This window comes from Sciurus vulgaris (genome assembly GCF_902686455.1).
Source record: "Sciurus vulgaris genome assembly, chromosome: 2".
NCBI lineage: Eukaryota > Metazoa > Chordata > Mammalia > Rodentia > Sciuridae > Sciurus > Sciurus vulgaris.
In genome coordinates this window covers 89,417,131-89,440,589 of record NC_136462.1, presented here as the reverse complement: position 1 = coordinate 89,440,589, position 23,459 = coordinate 89,417,131, and the positions used below count along the sequence as shown (strand labels likewise).

The window sequence follows — 23,459 nt, the reverse complement described above, 5'->3', positions numbered from 1 at the left end:
AGTAGCAAACCCACTCCCCATTTCCAGTGACCTCAGGCACTTTTTTGAAGCTGAACCTATTTGCTGAAGATAGGACACCCAGGTGAAGTCCAAGTGGTTGAAGAGGGAGAGATTCTGGCCTGTCTCCTTCCGCTCCTTCCTGTGGGCACACTGCTCAGGCAGTCCCTGCATTTAATGGGCCACCTGGAGGCCTAGCAAGCTGAAGGGTTAGTGAAATTTTGGTCTATCCCCACATTTAATTGTAACTGTTGGGTTAATAGGCTGATGTTAACATTAATTAAGAATGTCTTAAATAAAGCTTTAAGAGTTCATAAAAATCCAATTAAAAAATCAGAGCAAACCTCTCATTTAAAAACAATCATGTGCATAAAGCATTGCTCTGAGTGACCTCCTTGACTGCCCTAGATAAAATGCTTAGCAATGTGCCAGTTCCAGCAAAGAAGTGTCCAAGTTGTTAACTCCTGCTTTCTCTTTCATTTGTATGGCCTACTAAAACCTCCTGCCCCAGCCTTCCATACTGTTTTCATTGGGATGCACTGGGGTCCTGCTTGATCTTAGGCTATTTTATGGGTTGTCTCTGCTTAGAAAACCACTTGAAAGCTTGTCTTCTGACTGCTTCACCAATCACTTTGGTCTTAACCAGTAGTCAAATTTGTCAAACAAGTGACAAAGACTATATGAGTGTGAAAAACATCAATTGGTTGGTGATATCTTCCCACTACGGCCTTCTCCTTGGGCCCGTGTAAACCTCACTTCCTTAAGTTCCAGGACCCTTTTCACTAGTGATCTGATACTGATAGAGGTTCCCACAACCCCAATCTACTTCTCTAGTGAGATATCATTCATTGACTCAGAGGGTGGCATCATGACCTAGATTTTGGTTGGGTAAACCTGAGTAAATAGCTAGAATCCAGTTAATGTTAAGATTGGTAGAGACTGCAAAGCTTATGAAAAATCTTGTCATCCATCCCCTGTCCCTCCTGCCCCACCATGTGGTATTAAATTGTCTTTTATTCCAGAAATATCTAAAAAAGGTGCTTCCATTCTCATCACTTATCATAGATGGTCCTGAGCAGTCTAGATGGTGTTTGGGACAGTCCATGCTTCATTCTGTGCCTTGGCCCTGTTTCCACTCCTCCTATGACTTTCCTCCATTAATTTGACCTAATAAATATACCCTTAGGGTCTTTTCTCTCTCCACTGCTTAGTCTTGCTTCATGGTAGGATGCTAACAAGGCTTCTGTATCTCCTCCAAATGTTCCAAAATCTAGATCTGGTGATTTTTGCTTTGCTGCTTAACATCCTCCAGTGGCCTTGTGTAGGTTCCAGGATAAATTTCAGACTCCAAGACCTATGAGGCTTTTCACAGCTGGGCCACCTCAGCCTTTGCTCAGACCAGCCTATGCCTCTGGTCAGTTTCCTGACTGGTCATGCATTTTAGGACTCCCACCCTTGCCTTTCTCTGTCTGTGTATGTGTTATTTATGCTCTGCATCCTTCTGTCTCACTCTTTCTCATATTCCACAGTTGGAACCTGAGCCCCTTGAGTTCAGTGCCCTTTTCCTGTGGCCCTGTTGCATCTTCTAGCAGAGCTGTAAAACAACGCACAGCATGCTGGTAGTAGGTACACTTGGCTTTGGCCCTCATTAGACATCTGGCCCATCTATTATGGGAATGATTGGAATCAATGGCAGGAACACATGCAAGTAAGTTCTGTACTTCATATCTTCACCTCATTGTGAATCATCTTGCTAAAATTAATCCTTTACCTGGATTCTGGATTCTTATGACTGTTCCACATCTTGCTTATGCTCACATTCATTCTCTTCTCTTTCCCTTTTCCCACTCTGATTTTCATATTTTTCTTTCAGTGTCCTTTGCCTGATGCTGGTGTCCCTTCTTATTCTCTTAGTTTTAGAAATTGGGTACTTCTACCTGTTGCCCCACATCTTACAGATTTACATTCTGATTTCTGTCTCTCCCACTTGCCGTGGCCTCTGTGCTGTGGCCATTAATTCAGAAAACCAGTGAAGGGAGTTGGGGGATAAGAAAAGACAAACAGACACACATAGAGAGAAAACTGGGACCAGGTGGGACATTATTTTCTGATGGAGGAATAATGACCCCGAGCAAGCTCAGCACATTTATTATATAGGTTTATCATCAAAAAGATTTTCTGTGAGAAAGTTTCTTCAAAAACATGCAGGATTGAAAGTCAAACACTAGTGGCCAATTATGATTATCAACTTGCACTCTTAATTCTCTACCTCTGGCAGCTGGTGTCTGAACTCAGGGTCAAGACTTATAGTTCCGTGCTTAGCACAGAACTTCAGTTGCATCACCATAGCAACTGGGCAGTCTTGACCTGCACCTTTGCACAGGAAGTTCCCAGCACAGGCGCAGCTCCTGCTATAGGACAGAGACCCTGATTCAAATCACTGCTCCTGACATCTTCCCCTTTTAATTTTTAAGTGCAAGTGATGGGCTATTTGAAGTTGTCAGATTTCTTCTTGGAAGATGTGGCATCCTATTGTTATAACACAAAAGAGTATTAGTAGCAAATGCATAATTCAAAAAATGTACCATATTGTATGTTTTAACATAGTCCAATGATTAAGAACACTTAAATCATTACGTATTTGTTTAACAAGTTATGCAGGTTCCACAAGATCATTTCTGCTCTCCTGAATATACTGGGTGCAATGATGTTAACTCCATAAGGTCTAGACTGTCATTATTTCTGTGCCAAATGCCCATTAAGTGATTTTTAACTTTTTCCTAGTCCCATTGAGAAGTGTTATATCTTGCTGCTGTAACACAGAACAAATTTGTAGCTAGCATGGCAGCAAAGTTGCTGTCTGAATTTAAGAGCAGCAAGCTCAGTTCCTATGTTTATGTTCCAGGGCATTTAATTTAGTTTCTATCTTGTCATCAATATATACCTGATTCTATAGGGCTTTGGAAGTATTCTGAGCCAAATCATTAAGAAAATGAACATTTTTAATGTTTTTGGATAAGGCTATGGCAGATGACAAGGTAAAGACAAAAACAGATATCAAAGTAACTATTCCAAATGTGATGAGGCCAAGAAGAGCACACCAGTGTCTCTTCAGTTGGATATGATTTTTTTGTAAGACTTGAACTCCATCAGAAGAATACCAGGGCTCTAAAATGTTAGCTGGGATTAAAAAAAAGGAGTGGTGGAGTAACATAAGTACTTCTTGTCCTCTATTATACCTAGTAATGCAATTAGTCACATTGCAACTTTGACAAGTTACATTGTACTTTTCTCCAGTTCTATTTACTTTTATATTCCCAGAGATTAAAACACAAGGAGATTGAGCACAGACCTGCAGGCCACAGCAAGGAGCCACTTTACAGCTCTTGTCCACAAGATCAGTTAGGGAGCTGCCAGTATAATTGATGAAACCTAAGGCAGCTATTAAACTCCACAGATCTCTCTGTATGCCACCATCACTGAAGGTCAGAATATTACCAAGAAATCCTTCAGGAGTTATAAATTTTTGATGTGAGTACCTTTTACCAAATCTATGAGACCAGTCCAGAATATATCCCCTACTGCCAGAGACGTTATGTCACACTGGCATGATATCAGCACACTCCACCCAATTAGGAAAGGCACCCAATTATATTATAGTGTGATTAGGGTAGTAAGGTATTGGTGGATGTTCTGTGGTCTTACCACACATCCTTCATGGGTAAGGGAAAGGGTTCCTGTTGGAGGTATGGGCTGGCTGTGAACTAATCTCTAACAAATTTATTTAATAGAAAAAAAAAAACAGGAAATAGTTATCTTTTGAATAAGGGGGCGTGATGGGTTGAGTTATTCATAAGGGTCTGGCTCTAACAAAACTGGAGGAGGCTGCACTTGGTTTATCTATAGCAGTAGAGATCAAAGGGGGACCAGGAGGAGATTCTTCCATGAGAAACAGTATGGGGTGGATTTAAGCAAGCCATTTTGCTCTAGCAGGTCATCCCAGCAGGGCCTGCAAATTCTGGTAGTGAACCACTGCACAGAAACCACATAGTCCAGGCAATCTGGAACAATCTGTCTTGAGTGTCAGTTCCTGAGAGCCAAATTTCCATGTCTGATAGTTTGACCAAGCCTGGTTTTATTTGCTGGCTATGGATGGTGCCCTGCACTGTGAGAAACACAGTTATGTCCCTGGGGAGTCCCATTTTTGTAACTGTCTGGACATACATTTTTAAATCCCAGAGGCCAGTGATATTGTCTCCTCTGGCTGCCCCCCTCCCCCCATATACTGTCTTTTTCTCTTGGGCCACTTTTAAACAGCCTGTATTTTCAATGTGGGACCAACATATAGGTAGATTCCCACTATATCCAGTATGATTAAATCAAATTGTACGAATAGGAGTAATATGTTTATCTGAAAAACCTCCCATCATGTGTGTATTATTAATAAATACTGGAATGAATTCTCCAGTCCACACAGCTGGGTTGACTAAAGGTGAATCTGGGAAATAACTCCAATAAGTTTCCCCATGAACTCTACTTACCTGACAGCTCAATAAAGCCAGTATAGTCACAAACATGGTGGCTGGAGATTTAGTACCTCCCTGCTGTTTGACCATCTGCTCAGCCTGATGTGTCAGGTTCTTCAATTGTCTGAACTGTGGCTTGAGATCCTCCATGGTGATGATGAGCAACATGCTCAGGTACCCTGATAGGATGAGCTGCACCTTCTGGAAAGATATATGCATGGCCTCTACCCTACATTATCACCAGATCTGGTCCATTCTATTGTCCTACTGCAGCGGAAGCGATGTGTTGCTCAGCAGCAGTGTAACCTTCAGCAGTATAATTCAAAACAAATTTAAAACAAAAAGAGCATTATTCATACAACTTTGTGGGATTCTATCTCCCCCTTTTTTTGTTTTAGTAATTGTAACTTAAGAAACAAGTGAGTCCACTCTACAATGACTTGACCTTGGGGATACCTGTTCAGTGATCAATAAAATGAAACTGATCAGAAAAATATATTAATTTAGGCACACAAGATGAAATGTGAATTTACATAAAACCATGAGCTCAAAAATATATATTTTTTTAAATAAGAGTTCTAGGGAAAAAAATTACATGGCTGTAATACTTTTAGTAAAAGGGCTTGTAGACCATCTTTATCAGATCAGAATGCACTTTTAGCTTAGTCTTGAGTCAGTTCAGATATTTAAAGAATGTGTGAGGCTGTGAAGTCCTTAGAAAAAGGTTTTTAAGAAACAGAAAACTTGTACATTTGGGATCTTTCCATTTTCCCTCCCTGTGTGGTAGCATTAGGGAGGAAGTTGTTAAGAAAACAGTGTGGTAGACTGACAGCAGAAAAGATAGCCTTCCAAGCCATAAGCAGCTTGAAAGTGACACTTTTTTTCCTTTTGTCTTAACTGATTCTCTATAAGTCTTCTAAATCTTTCAGGCTCTGTAGGCCTTTACAATTTACATTTTTAATGCAAGCCTAGGAGAGAGAGAGAAATGTAGCAGGAACTGAGAAGTAAGGAAAGCTGCCATTTTGAGTTTGAGAGGCAAAACCTCATGCATGGAACATTTTAACCATTTTTTCTTATGTAAAATTATTCTCTTAAAGTGTGATGCTGTAGCCTGTTTTCCCTGGTAATCCCTTTTTTCTTTTTTATTCTTTGATTTAAGCATTACTTTAAGTAGGGCGCCAATTGCCCTTGTCTCTACATTTACCACTCCCTCTTTAGGGAACCATGGCAAATTTCTTTTTTTTTAAATTTTTTTATTTTTACAAACTGCATTTTTTTTTTTTTTTTTTTTTTTTTTTTTTTTTTTTTACAAACTGCATTTTGATTCATTGTACACAATTGGGGTACATCTTTTCATTTCTATGGTTGTGCATGATGTAGATTTCAATAACAAATTCTAAAAACTGTGCCAACTGTGCCTTCCTTGATTTAAGCATAATCTTAAGCACAGCAACATAGAGATTCCTTGCTTTGGATCCTGTATGTCCCATATTTTACACCCAGCTATACTACCCTCCTTACCATTGTCTGACACATCCCCAGGAGTGTTCTCTGATCTAATCATTGAAGTTCCCCTGTATCTGGTCCCTGTTCAGGTGCCAACTGCCACAGCCTCTATGCTACAGCCATTACTTCAGAAAACCAGTGAAGGAGATGGGGGATTAGAAAAGACAAAGACATGGAGAAAAAACTGGGACCAGGTGGGACATTAGTCTCTGATGGAGGAAAAATGACCCAAAGCTAGCTCAGCACCTTTATTATATAGGTTTTTATCATCAAAAGGATTTTCTGTATGCATTCTACTTTCATGTATAACTAATTAGAATAAATTAAAAAAAAATTAAAAACAGAAAGTTTTTTCAAAGCATGCAATATTGTAGGTCAAAGACTAGCAGCCAATTATAATTATCAACTTTCGCTCATAATTCTCTACCCCTGGAAGCTGGCGTCTGAACTCAGGGTCAGAGTTCTGTGCCTAGCACAGAACCTCCATTGTATCATGATAGCAACTGGGTAGTCTTGACCTGCACCTTTCCACAGGAAGTTCCCAGCACAGGCACGGCTCCTGCTGTAGGACAATCAGAGACCATGATTCAAATCACTGCTCCTGACATCCACCTTCCTCAAAATCTCAATGCTTTATTTCTTGATATACGCATGGCATCACTGAATAAAACTCACAAAATTCTGATTTGTTAATTTTGTTTTACTGTATATTTTTTCTCTTTTTCAGAATCTAATTTTGGTTCCTAATTACATCAATATACTCACTCATAAAAAATTCTGTGATGCACTTAATTTCGAAGTTCCTACTAACATTCAACTAGTGAAGGTTGAGATTTCCTGCAGTTATTTTGTCCTTGAAGAAGATGTATAAGTACCATGTGCAAAATTTACTTGAAATTATTAGTTTCTCTGTGTGGTTATGATATTTATTTGAGACACAATTGTATTCACTTTTTCTATTTTGTTCAATTATAGGCCTACTTTCACACTTTTATTTGTAACAAATGTTATTTGTTAAATATATTAAACATTAACCTTGTTCAAATGAGTAAAATATGAAGAGGGATAATTGGAAAAGCCCAGACCTGTTCTTGTCACAACGTTCCCTCCACTCCTCAAAGGGATCCATTTTCATAAGTTTTTGGCTATACTTGTGGTGTCCCTTTTGCAAACATAATCAAATAATGTGTATCCATTCTTATTTCCTATTCTTTCTTATACAAAAAGTAGCACACTCCATATACTCTTCTGCACTTGGCCTTTTCCATTAACAATATACACAGGGGAAAAAAACCTTTCCATATCTTCTCAGAGAAATTTCTGTCTTTCCTTTTTGTGATTCTCAGCACTCCACTGTTGGACATGGTTATTCAGCTGTTCCCCTAATGGTGGGCATTCACTTTTTTCCAAACTTTATAGATAATGCTACAATGAATAACTGTTTCATGTGTTGTTTCATATTTGTGGAAGTGTATCTTCTGGATGGATGCATAGATGTGGGATTCCTACCATTTGACCTATCGCACTCCTCAGCTTATTCTCAAAGGACTTAAAATCAGCATACTTCAGTGACACAGCTATATCAATATAGCAGCTCAACTCAACAATAGCTGAACTATGGAACCAACCTAGGCACCCTTCATCAGATGAATGGATAAAGAAAATATGGCACATATATATGTGTGTGTGTGTGTGTGTGTGTGTGTGTGTGAACTTTGAAACTAAGTACAAATATATGTGTATATATATGTGTATATGTATATGTTTATAATGTAATATTACTCAGCTTTAAAGAAGAATGAAATTATGGTATTTGCTGGTAAATGCATGGAGCTAGAGAATATCATGCTAAGAGAAATAAGCCAATCCCAGAGAACCAAAGACCAAATGTTTTCTCTGATATGTGGATGCTAATTCACAATAAGGTGGGGGCTAGGGAAGAATAGAAGTACTTTGGATTAGGAAGAGGGGGTAAGGAGGTAGGAAGGATAGTAGAATGAATTGGACATTATAACCCTATGTGCATATATGATTACATAAATGGTGTAATTCTACATCATGTACAACCAGAATGAGAAATGATACTCCATTTATGTATGGTGTATCAAAATGCATTCTATTGTCATGTATAACTAATTAGAACAACAACAACAAAAGAAGTAGGATTTCTAGGTCAAGGATAAATGCATATGTAAATTTGTTAGATCTTTGGTTTGGGTTACCCAAAGAGCTAGGAGCATATGTGCTATACACAGCAGACAAGGACAATCCAAGCACTGTGAATAGAATCAGCAGAGCAGATTCTCACTCCCAGAACAAAGGCAAGGTCAGAAATGGAGACTAAACCAACAGGGTTGATGGTCCCAAGCAGGTAGCTTCTGGAGTGGTAGTTCCCCAAGAACCCCCAGGGAAAAAAGAACCTTAAACAATGACCTGGAACAGCGGGTATTATAGTCTTTGAGTACATCATATTTTTAAAAGGTACAAGTTTTGGGATGATTGTTCAACATTGGTTCTCAAGCTCTGATACCAATCTTGTTAAAGGTCTAATATTCGAGTACTGTTTCCTTTGTAAAACATATCTTTAACTTTTTTTTTTTTTTACATGCTGGGACTTGAACCTAGGGCCTTGTGCTTGACAGGCAAGCACTCTACAAACTGAGCTATATCCCCAGCCCATCTTTAACTTTTTTTTTTTAATGAGAAATTTCCTAAGTGAAATTCTAGAAGTACTCTGGTTGAGAGCCGGATGATGTGTCTTTGATGTGAGCTGATGTCAGATTTCGTGCTAAGTGTACCATTTATCTGACTTGTAATGGGTATATGATGTTAAATGAGTATGTCACAAATCTTTAAAAATGAGAGATTTCTTTTACAAAGTCTTGTTTAAGATACATTTTCTTAGTCACATTAGTCACATGAACACTAAAATAAAATTTTATAATGAAATTACTTCAAACATTCTTGACATTATAGGAAAAGTAACTCTATTCTGTTTAGCTTCTGAAAATATTTACTGGCATGGCCGCATTATATTGTGGCTGATGAACTTTGCTAGCTGCACTAATGTGGAGGTTGTCTGGAGGTGTTCTGGCTAGAGTTGATTGACTTTATTCAGTCACAACTTGCAGAGACATTGGATTCTTAGGACATTTCAGGGAGCTATTGGGGCCATGATGAACAGAATGCTTGCAATCAGAACTATCTCAAAACCTCCTTTGAAGGGAAATAGCTTCTTTAGGGTTACCTGGTGCTCATTTCTTTAACTAATTCACATGATAACTTGCTTTCCAAATGGAGCCAGTTACAAGGTATTCCAAGATGCCCAGCATAATAATAATCAAGAATGGAAATTGTGCTCCATTTTCAGATGTAGCATTAGTATTGGAAAGTTGTAAAAACTAGAATGTAAATATGAAAGAGCAGAGTCAGTCAGGGTCTTCATGACTCACAGTGATATCATTCTGTAATCCCCATTGGTGCATCAATTATTAAGTCAGCTTCTTATTCATACTAGAGTAGGCTTGTGTTATAAACTCTGTGTGTGTGTGTGTGTGTGTGTGTGTGTGTGTGTGTGTGTGTGTGTGCTGGGATCAAACCCAGGGCCTTGATATTGCTAGGAAAATTCTCTACCACTGGGCCACACCTCCAGCCCTGGTCTCTTTCTTTTTAAATTGCCCTTTCTTAGCTGACAAGAGGAGATATAGTCAATGACTGAAAAATGCTTATAAACTAAGTCATTTTTTTCAACAAACATTCTAAAATTATGGCTAACAGAGGAAGGATAATCTGGAGGAGAAAGTGCAAAATTGGGAATGCTTGCCTTGTCCCTGTGTGTGATACAAACAGACCATTAACTCTTTTTAGTTTCTTCCCTGGACCCTGGAAGCAGCCGTCCTTGCTTCTGTTCTCCTTTGCAGGAGACATGGAGAATGCACTCAGGGCAGAGGAGGAGCTTGCCTGTTTTGTCCAGTGGTGCCAGTGGTGGAGAAGCAGTTTCTTGGCCTGAACCTCATCAGCCTAGACCCTGCCTGGACCAGCACTTGAGGATTTTATTTAAAATCCTATCTCTGTCCCTTGCATTGTATATCTTCTCATTCCCCGATGAAAACATGTATTTGTCCTATTGTTCATTCCTTACTCTATCCTTTCTTTGTGCTTTTTGGGTTGACTTTTTTCCTTTTCCTTTTTTTTTTTTTTTTTTTTTTTTAACTCTAGTGTCATTTTCAGTGGAGTATCACTTGAAGTCTAAGAGCCAAGAAATCCATAAAAGTGCCACTTGAAATCTAAGATTTAAGGGATTAATAAAAGTGGTCATTTCTGAAATTAGCAAAATAACAACAGCTCTTTTGGAGGAATTTAAGGCTTTTTATTATGGCAAAAAACATATATTATGTATTTTCCATCAAAATCATTTTTAAGTGTTGTTCAATACCAGGGCTGTGAAATCCCCAGGAAAGTGTTTATTGATCCCAAAGAAAGAACTTGGAGACTCTGGAGAAAGTTTGGACATTTTCTTGCTCACATTTTCCTCAGCAGTGGCAGGCAGGGACAATGTGGAGGCTGCACTGCACCTTCAATCGGGAAATATACACAGGATAGTCTGTGTGCCTACTGTGCAAGTGGATTCCTTTGCATCACAATTGAGGTCGCTCTGCTTTGATCGCCACCTGAAGATTGGAGATGGGGGAAGTGGCAAGTTTCCCTTCTCTTTACCCATGACAGCACATTCTTTCAAGTCCTTGTCCCATCCCCAGAAACAATAAGGCTTCCTAGGCACTGACAGGTGGTAAATCCCCCAAAGCATATAGTTCATTAGTGTTAATTGTATTCACGTTGTTGTGCAGCCAATCTCCAGTACTTTTTCATCTTGCAATACTGAAACTGTACCCATTAACTGGCAACTCCTCTTTCCTCCCTTTCCCCAGCCCCAGGCAACCACCTATCTACTTGTGTCAATGAATTTGACTACTTTAAATGCTTCATATAAATGGAATCATACAGAATTTGTTTTTTCGACTGTCTTGTTTCACTTGGCATAGTGTCCTCAAGCTTTATCCATATGGTAGTATGTGAGAAGAATTTCATTCTTTTAAAAGCAGATGCATAATCCATTGTACATATACATTACATATTCTTTACATATTACATATACATTACATATACATTACATATTCTTTATCCATTAATATTCCAATGAATAGTTAGGTGGCTTGCACTTTTGGCTACTGTGAATAAAGGTGCATTGAACATGTCTCTTTGAGATTCTTTTTTTCCTTTTTTTTGGGCATATTCCCAGAAGTAGAACTGCTGGATTATATTGTAGTTCTATTTTTAATCATTTGAGGAATCCCCATGTTGTTTTCCATAGCGGCTTGAACCATTTTACATTCCTGCCAACAGTGTACTAGGATTCCAATTTTTCCATATCCTCATTTTGTTATTTTTTTCTCATTAAATTGACAAATACTATTTGTACTTATTTATGGGGTACAGTATTATAGTTTGATACATGTATGTAACATATAATGATAAAATCAGGATAATTAGAATTTTAGCTCCTCAAATATTTTCATATCTATTTGGAACCCTTATTATTTTTATAGTAGTTATTCTAATGAATGTTAGTGTAACAGGTATTTTTTTAGTTCCTATCACATGTCAAGTGTCAAGTGGTAGAGAAGATGTGCAAATTATATTCTTTAAAGGTGCTTATTTAAATACTTTTCCGGTGGTCTTGATAATTTTAAGCTGATGCTTTAAATTTTGGTACTGATAATATTTTAAAAATATGATATGGTGTAATATAGCACAGCTTGTTAGGGTTAAGAGTAGAGTCTGTGTTTGGGCTACAGGGAAAAGCCAACAGGCCCACCTGAGATTCCCCTATGACTTTGTGTTAGCAAGATGTTTTAACTGTCTGAATTGATAGGTGTGGACTAGTGCTTTGCAAGTGTATTACTCAATGAGTTTTCAGATTGTTTGGCAAAATTTTAGCTCTTGTATTAGGATGACTTCTAGATTCCTACAATCAGTGTGCTAGACTTGACTTTGGGCTTTGGCTAAGACTCAGGTCTCAGATGGAAAATAGAACTCAGTGCTTTTGCCTGGAATGTGGTGTTGAGAATGATTCTGAGGTCTTGTATTGGGCTCAGAAGGAAAACTGACTGTGGTAGACATTCAGTATTTGCTGTGAGTGAGAGAGGGTGAGTTGTAGTAGATGTGCTTTATGTGCTTCCTGTGTCATCCGGGGACTTCTCAAACAAGAAACCATTTCCTTCATGACTCTTTTTCCAGTTTCTTACAATATAATGTTGAGCAACCTCATTATTCTTTTTCTTTTCTTGACCATCAGGAAACACCAGACCGGAGGAATGAGAACAGCATAAAATAAAGAAATATGTATGTCCTTTCTTTCCAGATACATCAGAGGATTATTATTGCCTAGAGGGCTGAATCTGATTACATGGCCTTATGATACCCTTGGACCACAACACCAAAAAGAGACAGTTCAGGGGCAGAGAGAAGCAGTCAAGGGTACAATTATAATCAAAACTTTAATTAAAGGACAAAGCTAGAAATCTTTTTTGGGTCTTGATCTTCAGTCACTGTGACATTTTAGAACCAAAACATATCTGAGACAAAAGAGATGACTGGAAGTGGCACTGAATCTTTTATGTGCTAAAATACATGCAAAAGAAAAAAAAAAAAAAAAAAAAAAGAAGTGCTACTCTAAGTCTGTGTTCTGAGAAAATCATTTTGGTGTGTGAAATTGCAGTTGCTATGACAACCAGGGGCTGCAGCCCACTGACTCGTCGTGCTCATAAGGAAAATAAGACTTAATGTTGGATGAGAACCAAGAGTTGCCTTAAAAAAAAGACTGAGACTAGGATGCATTCATTTAAGTACCAAGCCCTCATCTTATGTCTCAGAGGAAAGAGGTTCTCTAATACCCCATGTTCATCTTCCTTTTGGGGTATGTCATTCAATTACCTTTAACTAGGTGAAGCGTCCTTGATGGACATCAAGAAGGAAACACCAAAACAAGAACATCAGTTTAAGTGAAAAAATATTTTCAATAGATAATTTGGGTACAACTTCAGGATAATGAACCCTATATTGCTCTGGTATTTAATTCTTGGAAATGATGGAATCAAGGGTTTCTGACTTAGCAGTTCTTCCTTGTTTTGGGTCTTTTTAGGCTTATGTTTTCTTCAATGATTTTATTCAAAGCAACATACCCTATGTTAGACGTTGGAAGCTCTTCATGTGTGGTGGCAGTTATTTAATTCCGATTTTTATTTTTATTTATTTATTTGGTGCTGGGGATTGAACCCAGGGCCTTGTGCTTGCGAGGCGAGCACTCTACCAACTGAGCTATCTCCCCAGCCCCTGAATGTTTTTAAAGAAGAGGATAGACTAATTGAACAATGACCTCAAATTTCAAGTTTCTCTAGGTAAGTGGAGCCATTATCTGTTTAGTTGTTAAGTAAGAAACCTGAGACATTTTTATCTTCATTACCCACAGCTAATTGACAACAAACACTCTTGATTCTGCTTTCACTATATGCCCCAAATCGATTTAGTTCTCCCTATTTTGAATCCAACCCTATTAGTTCTAACAGATATCTCTGCCTGGATGACTGGGTGTTCCCTAACTGGTCTCTTTTCTTCACGTTTTTTTTAAGCCATTCATTCCCCCTACAAGTGGATAATCATTCTTTCTAAATTAGACATTTTATTTTGAGTAACAGTAGATTGACAAGCAATTGTAAGAAGTAATTCAGAGGTCTTGCTGGCATTGTAGCATACCCCTGTAATCTCAGCAATTTGGGAGGCTAAGGCAGGAGGATCCCATGTTCATGGTCAGCCTAGGCAACTTAGTGAGAATCTGTCTCAAAAAACAAAATAAAACAAAACAAAACAGAAAACAAACAAACAAAAAAAAAAAAAACAGAGGTCCCATGTACTCTTAACCCAGTTTTCCCCAATGGTAACATCTTATAGGATTGTAGTACAGTGTTACAATCAGGAGACTGATATTGATACATCTAGAAACAACATTTCCCTCACTAAAAGATCTCTCTTTTGCCCTTTTATAAATACACCTACTTCTCTTCCACACCACCCTCTCCTTTACTCCTAGCAGCCACTAATATGTCCTTTTTTTTTTTTTTCACAGTTTCTCACTACACTTATAGATTATGTGGCATCATCTTAGACACATTCTATCATTGCAACTTTTTCCTCTTCTAAAAAAATTCCTAATCTACATGGCTGAAAGCTCAGTACAGGGTCTCTAATGTAAAGCATGTTCACAGAAACAGATAAGAAGAAAGGGCTCTTTTCACTAATATGTTCTTTATTTTTGTGATTTTTGTCTTCTCAAGGATATTATATAGATGTACTCATATAATATGTATGTCTAGAACTTCTAGTGTTGGTTTGAAAAGGAGTGGTGATAATAGATGTATTAGTCAGAGTTCTCCAGAGGAACAATGTCAATAGAATGTATGTGATTATCAGAGGGGATTGGCTTACACCATCAGAGACTGCATTGTCCCCCAGTGCTATCTGAAAGCTAGAGAGCTGGAAAGACCAGTAGCTGCACAGACCAAGAAGATGGAAGTCTTAGCAAAATAGGGATTAATGATACAACCGCAGAAGCTGAAGGCCTGGAAGCTCCCTGGAGAGTTGCCATCACAAATCCACATTCAAGGGACGAAGAATCTGGAGTCTACTGTTTATGGGCAAGGGCAGCAACACTCTTGCTCTATAGAGTAGAGTGTGTATGCACATGAGCTTCTCCCTTCTTCCACTTTTTCTGTTCCATCTTGGCCCCAGCCTAATGGATGATGCCACCCACATACCAGGTGGATCTTCCTCACTGCCAATCTAACACACATGCCAATCTTCTTGGGAAACATTCTTACAGACACACACCCAGAAGTGTATGTGTGTGTGTGTGTGTGTGTGTGTGTGTGTGTGCGCGCGCGCGCGTGTGTGTGCATATTATGTAGGTGTCTCTCAACCCAGTGAGGTTAACAACCAAGATTAACCATCACAGTGGGCATTCTAGAATTATCCCCAGTCCTGAGGAAAAGCATTTAGCCTTTCACCATTGTGTGTAAAGTTAGCAGTAGACTTTTTATACATGCTCTTTATTAAGTAGAGGAAATTCCCCTCTATTCCTAATTTTCTGAGAGTGGTAATTGTCACATGATTTTTGGGGGGCACTGGTTGATATAATCATGATTTTTCTCTTTAGTGTGTTAATATAGTACCTCATTGATTGAATTTCAAGTGTTAAACCAGACTTGGGAATGGTGTATAATTATTTTTTACATATTGTATTATTTGCAAATATTTTGTTAAAGGTTTTGTGTATTGGTCTTTAGTTTTCTTTTTATCCTTTCTTTGATTTTGATTTCAGGGTAACACTGGCTTAATTAAATGAATTGGGAAATTTTCCTTCCTCTTCTATTTTCTGATCTAGTTTGTGTGCAATTGGTATTAATTCTTTAAATATTTGGTAGAATTCTCTTATGACACTATCTGAACCTGGAGATTTCCTTTTGGGGAAGTGTTTAAAGTATAAATTAAATTTACTAAATAGTAATAAGGTTGTTCAAATTGTTTTAAGTGAGCTTCAGGCTTGTGTTTAGTTGGTCTGCTTCATCTGAGTTGTCGAGTTTATGTGTCTAGCATTATTTTCTTATTATGTTTTGATATCTGCAGGCTCTGTATTTATATCCCACTTCATTTGTGATATTGGTAACTGTGTCTTTGTCAATATTGCTAGAGGTTTATTAATGTTATTGATCTCTTCCAAAGACCAACTTTCACTTCATTGATTTTCCCTAGTGTGTTTCTGACTTAAATTTCATTAATTTCTACTCTTATCTTTACTAGTTCCTTTTTCTGCCTGTTTTGGGTTTATTTTTCTCTTGTTTCCCTGGATTTTCGAGTTGGGATCTTGGTTTATTGATATTAGACTTTTCCTCTTTCCTAATGTAAGCATTGAGTGTTGTGCATTTTTCTCTGTCAGCACTTCTCCAGTTGTGTCCAATAAATTTTGGTACGTCATATCTTCATTTTCATTCAGTTCAGTATATTCTTTTGATTTATCTCTTTAGCCCATGGATTATTTATTTAGAAACGTGCTATTTGGAGATTAAAAGTATTTGGTGATCTTTCTTCTGATTTGTGGTTTGATTTCATTGTGGTCAAAGACTACACTCTGTATGATATCAGTTTTTAAAAATTTATTAGTGCTGTTTTGTGGTCATGGTGTAGTTTATATTGATCCATTTTGTGGGCACTTGAAAAAAGTGTGCTGTTGCTTGGTGGAGTTCGTGTCACATCCTTTTGGTTGATGGTATTGAATCCTTCTATTCCTTTGCAGATTTTCTACCTAGCTGTTCTGTCAGTTGCTGAAAGAGAGGTGTTGAAGTCTCCAACTAACTGTGGACTTGTCTATTTTTTTTTCAAGTCAGTCAGTTTTTGATTTATGTATTTCATTGTATAACATTGAGGACTGCTGTGTCCTCTTGCTGGATTGAGCCTTTTATCATTATATAAAGTCCTAATCTGCCTCTGGTAGTTTTATTTCTTCCTAAAGTCCACTTTATCTAATATTAATATAACCATGCTTTTTTGATGGTGTTGCTCTGTTACATGCTATAATAATTTATCACCACCTACTAGTGCCATCATTTACCAGTGGGAAACTGTATCTACCTTTATGTGCTTTGACTCATTCCCATTTATAGGGTAGTTTTTGTAAACGCCTCCTTGAGCAAACACATTTAGAACCCTCTCAGACAGTGTTATAATTTTTTCTTCATCATCTTCAATCATCAAACCTAACTTGGAAACTCAAGAGAAGAAAAATGTATTTTCCTATTTCTGTTGTTTTTCTTTTATTCTGCTATTCCAAGATTCTTCCTTTTATCACTTCCTTTTTGTTTAAGACCTTCTTTGCAGTCATTTTTAAGGGTAAGTTTGCTTCCCTTTCATTCTGTAATATTTTCGCCTGATGTACAATTCTGATTTGACAGCTCTTTACTATCAACACATGCAAAAAATGTATGCCACTTCTTTTTGGTGTGAAAAACACTTATCATTCTTATTGTTTCTCTCTTTTTGGTAATAAGTCATTTCTCTCTTGCTTAATATTTTCAATAATTTTTTTTCTTTGGTTTGTGGAAGTTCAATTATACTATGTCTTGGTGTGAATTTCTTTAAGTTTATACTGTTTTGTGTTCACTCTGCTTCTTGAATATGTATATTTAATTAAGTCTTGCCAACTCTGGGAAATTTTCAGCCTTTGTGTTTTTGAATACTTTTTCAGCCTCACCATCTTTCTTCCCTACTTCCACAATTTCAGTGACATGAGTGTTGGATCTTTCATTATAGTTCCCTAGGATCCCAAGTCTTGGTTAACTCTTCAATTTGTTTTTTTCCTATGTTCAGATTGGGCAATTTCCATTCTATATTTCTATTCACTGTTTCTTTTCTCTGTCCTATCATACTATTGAACCTATTATTGAGTTTCTATTTTTATTATTTTACTTTTTGGTTCAAAATTTCCATTTTATTCTTCTTTATTTTTATTTCTTTGCTGAGATTTTTCTATAGAATTATTTGTTTCAAGAATGTTGAGGGCTGGAGTTGTGGCTCAGTGGTAGAGTGCTTGCCTTAGCATGAGTGAAGCACTGGGTTCAATTCTCAGCACCACATAAAAATAAATGAATAAAATAAATGTCCATCAACATCTAAAAAATTTTTTTTAAATGTTGAAATTGGAGCCGAGGATGTAACTCAGTGGTAGAACACTTGCTTAACACATGTGAAGCCCTGAGTTTAATCCCTAGTACCACAAAAGTGTCCATAATTGTTTATTGGAGCATTTTTATGATAGTTTATTTAAAACACTTGTCAAATTCTAACATCTGTCATCTTGACATTGGCATCTATCAATTTTTTAAATTCAGTTTCAGATTTTTGTAGTTCTTGGTATGATGAGTAGATTTTTGGCTGAAATATGGACATTTTTGGGAATTGTGGTATGCTACTGTGGATCTTATTTAAACCCTCTGTTTCTGCTTGTGTTTTCTGATGCCATGATGACAGAGGAGTGGTGCATCTGCTTTGTTCCTGTGGGGTAGGCTAGACTTCTAAGCCCCCCCCCCATAGCCTCTGTTGATACCCAGAAGGGAAGCTCGGTAGTGGTGGCAATTCCAGCTCTCCACTAGGCCTTTTCTGGTCCTTCCCTGAGTTTGGGGGTAGAAATACCACATTATTGCTCCTTATGTGACCTCCACTGCCACAGGGGGGTGTTGGCCTTGTTACCACAGGGCAGTGGTTAAAGTCCTGATTCTCTGTCTTCTCTCATACCACTCTGATGGGAGAGATGGGGTACTCACTACAGCCTTACTTCCAGTGCAGCTGGAAGTCTGGGTACCCCACTTGGCTTCTTTTGGCATGGGCATGGGTGGCTCCATTGTTTTCTGTGCTGTTTGGTGGGAGTAATTGCTTAAGAATTTTCTGTCTTAATTAGGCTGCTCCTTTCCTGGTCCTTTTTCAGATACAAGTCTGGGATACTTGAGGCCAAATGAAAACTCAGAGGATTCGCCATTATGTTTTTTCCTGGGTCCCAAGGTACCTAGCTAGGCTACCTCCTTCTCTCTACTTTTAAGTCTCATGTTTGTTTTGTTTTTAATGTCCAGAGTTTTAAACTTTACTTAACGGGAGGAATAGGGACAAGTACATCTCCATCTTCTCAGAAGCTGAAGTCCAGAGTGATCTTTTAAAATGTAACCTAAGTCATGTCATGCTTCTGTTTGAAGCCCTGTGATACTGTCCCTTCCTTGAGGTGGAGGCTTCATGGCCAAAGGCCATGAGCATGTACTGCTGGCTCTTTCATCCTTTGCTTCACAGCAAAGGATATATTAAATTTTTAAAAAATTAATTTCCCAACAAACATATAATGCTATATTTATCCCAGACACTGGTCTAGTCCCTGTGCTGTATAGTACAGGCACAAAATCTCTGACTTCTGATGCTGACTTACATTGCTTTGGTTCCTGCCTCAGGGATACACACTTTCCCTCCCAGTCTTCCAAGTCCCAGCTCAAGTGTCTCCTTTCTAGAGAGACCTTCCCTTTCTACCTGAAGTGGGAGGGATCCACTTGGCTGCCTATTGGAATCACCAGAGCAGTGTTAAAAGATGCCAAAGCTCAACTTCACCCAGATTATTTGAATGGAAACCTCTGAAATGGCCCAGGCGTTGACATTTTTAAAGCTTTCAAGGAGATTCCAGCACACAGACAAGCTCAAGAGTCGCCATTTAAGAGTAGCTCCTCCTTCTCCTTAGCACTGCATATCACTATCTGAAATTATCTTCTTCTCTTGTTAATGTGCTCATTTTCTCTGTCTTCTAGATCTTATCTAGTAGATAAAGTGAGTGTAAAGTCCTTGAATGGGAAACTCAATTTCTTACTGCAATAATAGTTCTGCTCAAATTCTGGAGTCTGAGACTTACATGAGAGTAAGGACTCCAGGGAATTCATCTCTGTGAGCTCTTAGACCTCAGAAGTTCTGAGTTTCTACTTTTAAACCAGAACTTGTGGGCCTGGGTCAGGCTTGGAAATGGCCCCTCAGTGAGTGGAGTCCTGGCCAGTTTCTCTTTTGAGAGCCTTTTGCCTGGCCAAGCCTGCCTCCCTCTACTGAGGTCCTCATGGTGTTGCTCTCTGGTGCTGGCAACACCCATTTTCTGAGGAACTGGCCCTTGGGGTATAGTTACCTATGGTTTAGATACACATCCTCCTCGCCACCAAGTCAATGTGTTAGGCTTGGTCACCAGCCTACTGCACTATTGGGAGTGGGTGGAACCTTTAAGTGTGGGGGGGGGGCTAGTGAGGGGAAGTTAGGTCACTTGGAAGTTAGTCCTCGGAACCCTGTCCCCTTCCTCACTCACTTTGCCTTCAACTGCACAGGCAAGCAGTTTCTCCACTGTGCCCTCCCACCATGTTGTTTTGCCTTACTACAGGCCCGAAAACAATGAAGACAACCAAGTGTGGACTGAAACTTCTGAAACCATGAGATTGCCTCCTTATAAAGGATTTTTTTCAGGTATTTTGTCACAGTGATAAAAGTTGACTGACACAGATTAGTGTTGGGAGAGAGTAGGAGCACATTTTATCTTAGTTTGCCCAGACTTTTCTCAGTTTCAGCCCTGAAAGTTCTGCATTTCACACACTCCCTCAGTCCTAGGCAAACCAGGATGGTTGCCCCCCAACCCAGACCCCAGGAGAGTCTGAGAGTTGACTCAACATTTTTCCTGGTCGAATTTTTGGAAGGAAGAGGTTGAAAGGTCATTGACGTGGTTCAAGATCATTGCTTGACTTTCAAAGTTTTGAACCTTCAAAGCCTGCTATTAAGGCCCTGTTAGAGTATATATATATATATATATATATATATATATATTTTTTTTTTTTTTTTTTTTTTTTTTAAGACAGTAAACCAAGGAAAAGTATGGTACTTACTGGGTCTGGATCTATGTATCCTATAGATTCTTGCCTCAGTTTCACCTGATCTTTTTTTCTTTTCTTCCAGTGGGGGTTGGGGATTGGGGGTGGGTGGCGTAGAGGTCTCCCATTGCATAACCATGAGCAGTTTGAAAGATGTTTTAAATCTCTTTTCATCGGTCCTCTTGTCTGGTCCTGTGACTATGGTGATAACCATGGGTGGAACATGATTTTGCCGTGTTTTACTCCTGGGTAGGTGAATAGCTAACCTGACAGTTGGATAATGTGGGTTGAGATTAAATGCACACTTTATAGCAGTGTTTCCCACTGTGTAGTCTGACAACTACCTTTTTCAAGATCACCTGGGGGCTTATTAAATATAGATTTTGAATCAGCAGGTTTGGGGAAGAAAGAGAGAAACTACATTTTTACAAGTGCTTATGTAACATTCATGAGTCCTGACATTTGAGGACCACTGTTCTGGTGGTGACATCTAGGATATATCAGGGGAGATCAGCATCTGATTTTGATTTTTGTTGGAAGAGCCATGAAAAAATTATTTGGAATTTATTCTTTATTATCATTTCTGCTAATTATGTAGAATTAAGATTGGGTATTTAGAACAGTAGTAGCAAACCTCCCTACACTGTATGGATGCTTTTCTTTCTATCTTTAACAATGGAAAGAGAGAACTTCGGTGGTGACAGGATAATATCTTCATAGCAGTTATCAACTTTTCCTTTCAGCTTTAAAAATCTCCCCTAGGACTGAAGGGAAAATTAGATAAGGAACATGAGTCAAAGTCACATAGAGGATGGCACTGACTGCCTTGTGTTCTGAAACTGTGCTTTAAGTTCCAGGAAATATTTAAGATATTTCTTGTTGAAGTCAACCCCCCCCAATAACTATACTATATGTTTTAAAAATAGTATCTATTCTACAGAGATATTTATTACATTATAAGTCCAAATGACATCTTACCTAGGCTTTTGGCTTTCTTTCCTACTCCAGGTAAAGTTATGCTTATGTGATAGTGTTTTGCACTAGCAGAGAGTACTGTTGATCTGTCAATCAACTAGTGTGTTCAAACTTCAAATGTGGGATAATTTGCAAAATGTGCTTCTAGGAGTGGTGTTTGGGTTACTGAAACCAAGTCTTCTGTTAGCCTCTCATCACTATAACCTGAGGTAATCAATGTATAAAGAGGAATAGTTTATTCTGGCACACATTTTTGGAGGTTCTAGTTCATGATTAGTTGGCCCATTGCTTTGGGTCTATGGCAAGGTAGCACATCATGGTGAGAGCACTTAGCAGAGAAAAACTGTTTACCTCATCATGAGCCAGGGAGTGCAAGAGAAAGAGGAAGGGACAGGGCCACAATCCCCTTCAAAGGCATGTCTCCAGTAACCCAAGAACCTTCCATTAGGCTCCACTTCTTAAAGATTCTGCCACCATCCAATAGCATCTCCAGGGACAAGGCCTTTAACACATGGGCCATTGAGTGACATTCAAGATCCAGTTTATAGCAGGGGATTATCTGGGACTCTTTTGAAGGTTCTGTTTCAGTTGATAGCAACTTTCATGGGCTGGTGGTATATGGGTTATAGGTGGGTTGGATAGTAGTTCTGGCTTTTAATATTCAGAATTTCATTGGGTCCCTAGGTTAGTCTAACAATGGCCCAAACTAAGGATAATGGAAAGATGATTTAGAACCCTGTTTTTCTTCTTAATTGTAAATCACCTTTGAAACACATACAACTGAGACATTTTGTGTTGCATTTTGTGCTGTACTAATGGGACACCAGCACTCTTCAAATTCCCCCAGCCCTCATTTTTCTTGGATTTGAATGGGGCATTTCATACATGCTTTCAGAAGACTGGATGCCTGTGTGACAGTCAGATTCCTGTCCCCTTCCATTTCATCTATCAGGCTGAGATACTCAGGGCTTCTTTTTGTGGGGACACTATTCAACCCATAACATAAGGTTATGGCCTATGAAATGCTTAGGTCAGTGCCTCACACCTAGAAATTATCAGTATGTTTTTGTGTTGTTATTACCATTGTCAAACTTTCATGGGTGAGGAACAGATACCTAGCAGGTAGGCACCCTGAATTCACTCTTGAATAATTCAGATGCAACCACATTGACAGTCTGGGTATAAGTGTTAAAGTTTCAACTGCAATTCCTTTCAGGGCTAAGAGGTAGTTAGGTACGAATGAGGTTTTACAGAGTGGATCAGGTAGCAGGGATGCAGAGAATTGGAAGAAACAATGGGGTCTTTTAAGCCAGAGGATCCAGGTTCAAGTCCAGGTTCCATGACTCACAGTGCACAATTCATGTGACTTTTCTTTTCCTGTTTTATCGAGGTGGTGGGGGGAGTATCTGCCTCACGTTCAGAACAACAGTATTGCCACAGAGTAAATGACAGGATGCATATGAAATTCTTGAAAAATGTTAAAATGCTGTTAATTACCTTACCAAATTCCTTTTGGATTATTGCTGTGAATTCCAATAACTGTTTCTATAGTTGAAGAAAGAATATTTCCTTTCTTTGGACTTAAGAATCAAGAAGTCATTTAGGAATTTAAAAAGTCAGAAATTCTTGTTTTTCTTTTTCTAGGAACAAAAGAAACCTTGAGTTTTAAAATGGACACAGAACAAAGATATATTTTATGGCAAGCGTTGTGGTCATGTGACTGATACAAATTATCACATGATAGCTTCTTGGATTTTTTCCTTAAAGACAGTTGACACTGACTGTCCCCTAACTTCTTGATCTTTTTTTCCACCCTGCAGCTTGAAATACACATGTGTTTTCTAGATCCCTAGTTCCTACCTGGAACTATTAGGGAGATTAGTATTTGGGAAGTTAAAATAGTAAGTTAGAAAAACGCTGA

General features: G+C 38.4%; 1 protein-coding gene across 2 annotated transcripts in view; it reads left to right on the top strand.

The window, feature by feature from the left end:
* Nucleotides 1-23,459, top strand: part of GPR176 (G protein-coupled receptor 176) — a 134,396-nt gene that overhangs the window by 69,943 nt on the left and 40,994 nt on the right. Inside the window, exon 1 of one of the 2 annotated variants that reach the window (XM_079125959.1) lies at nucleotides 13,388-13,486. The exons of the other annotated variant lie outside the window; for it this stretch is intronic. The gene's annotated coding sequence lies outside the window, so the exon portion shown is untranslated. Of the gene's footprint in view, nucleotides 1-13,387; nucleotides 13,487-23,459 lie in introns of those variants that run through there. 2 annotated transcript variants of the gene reach the window in all.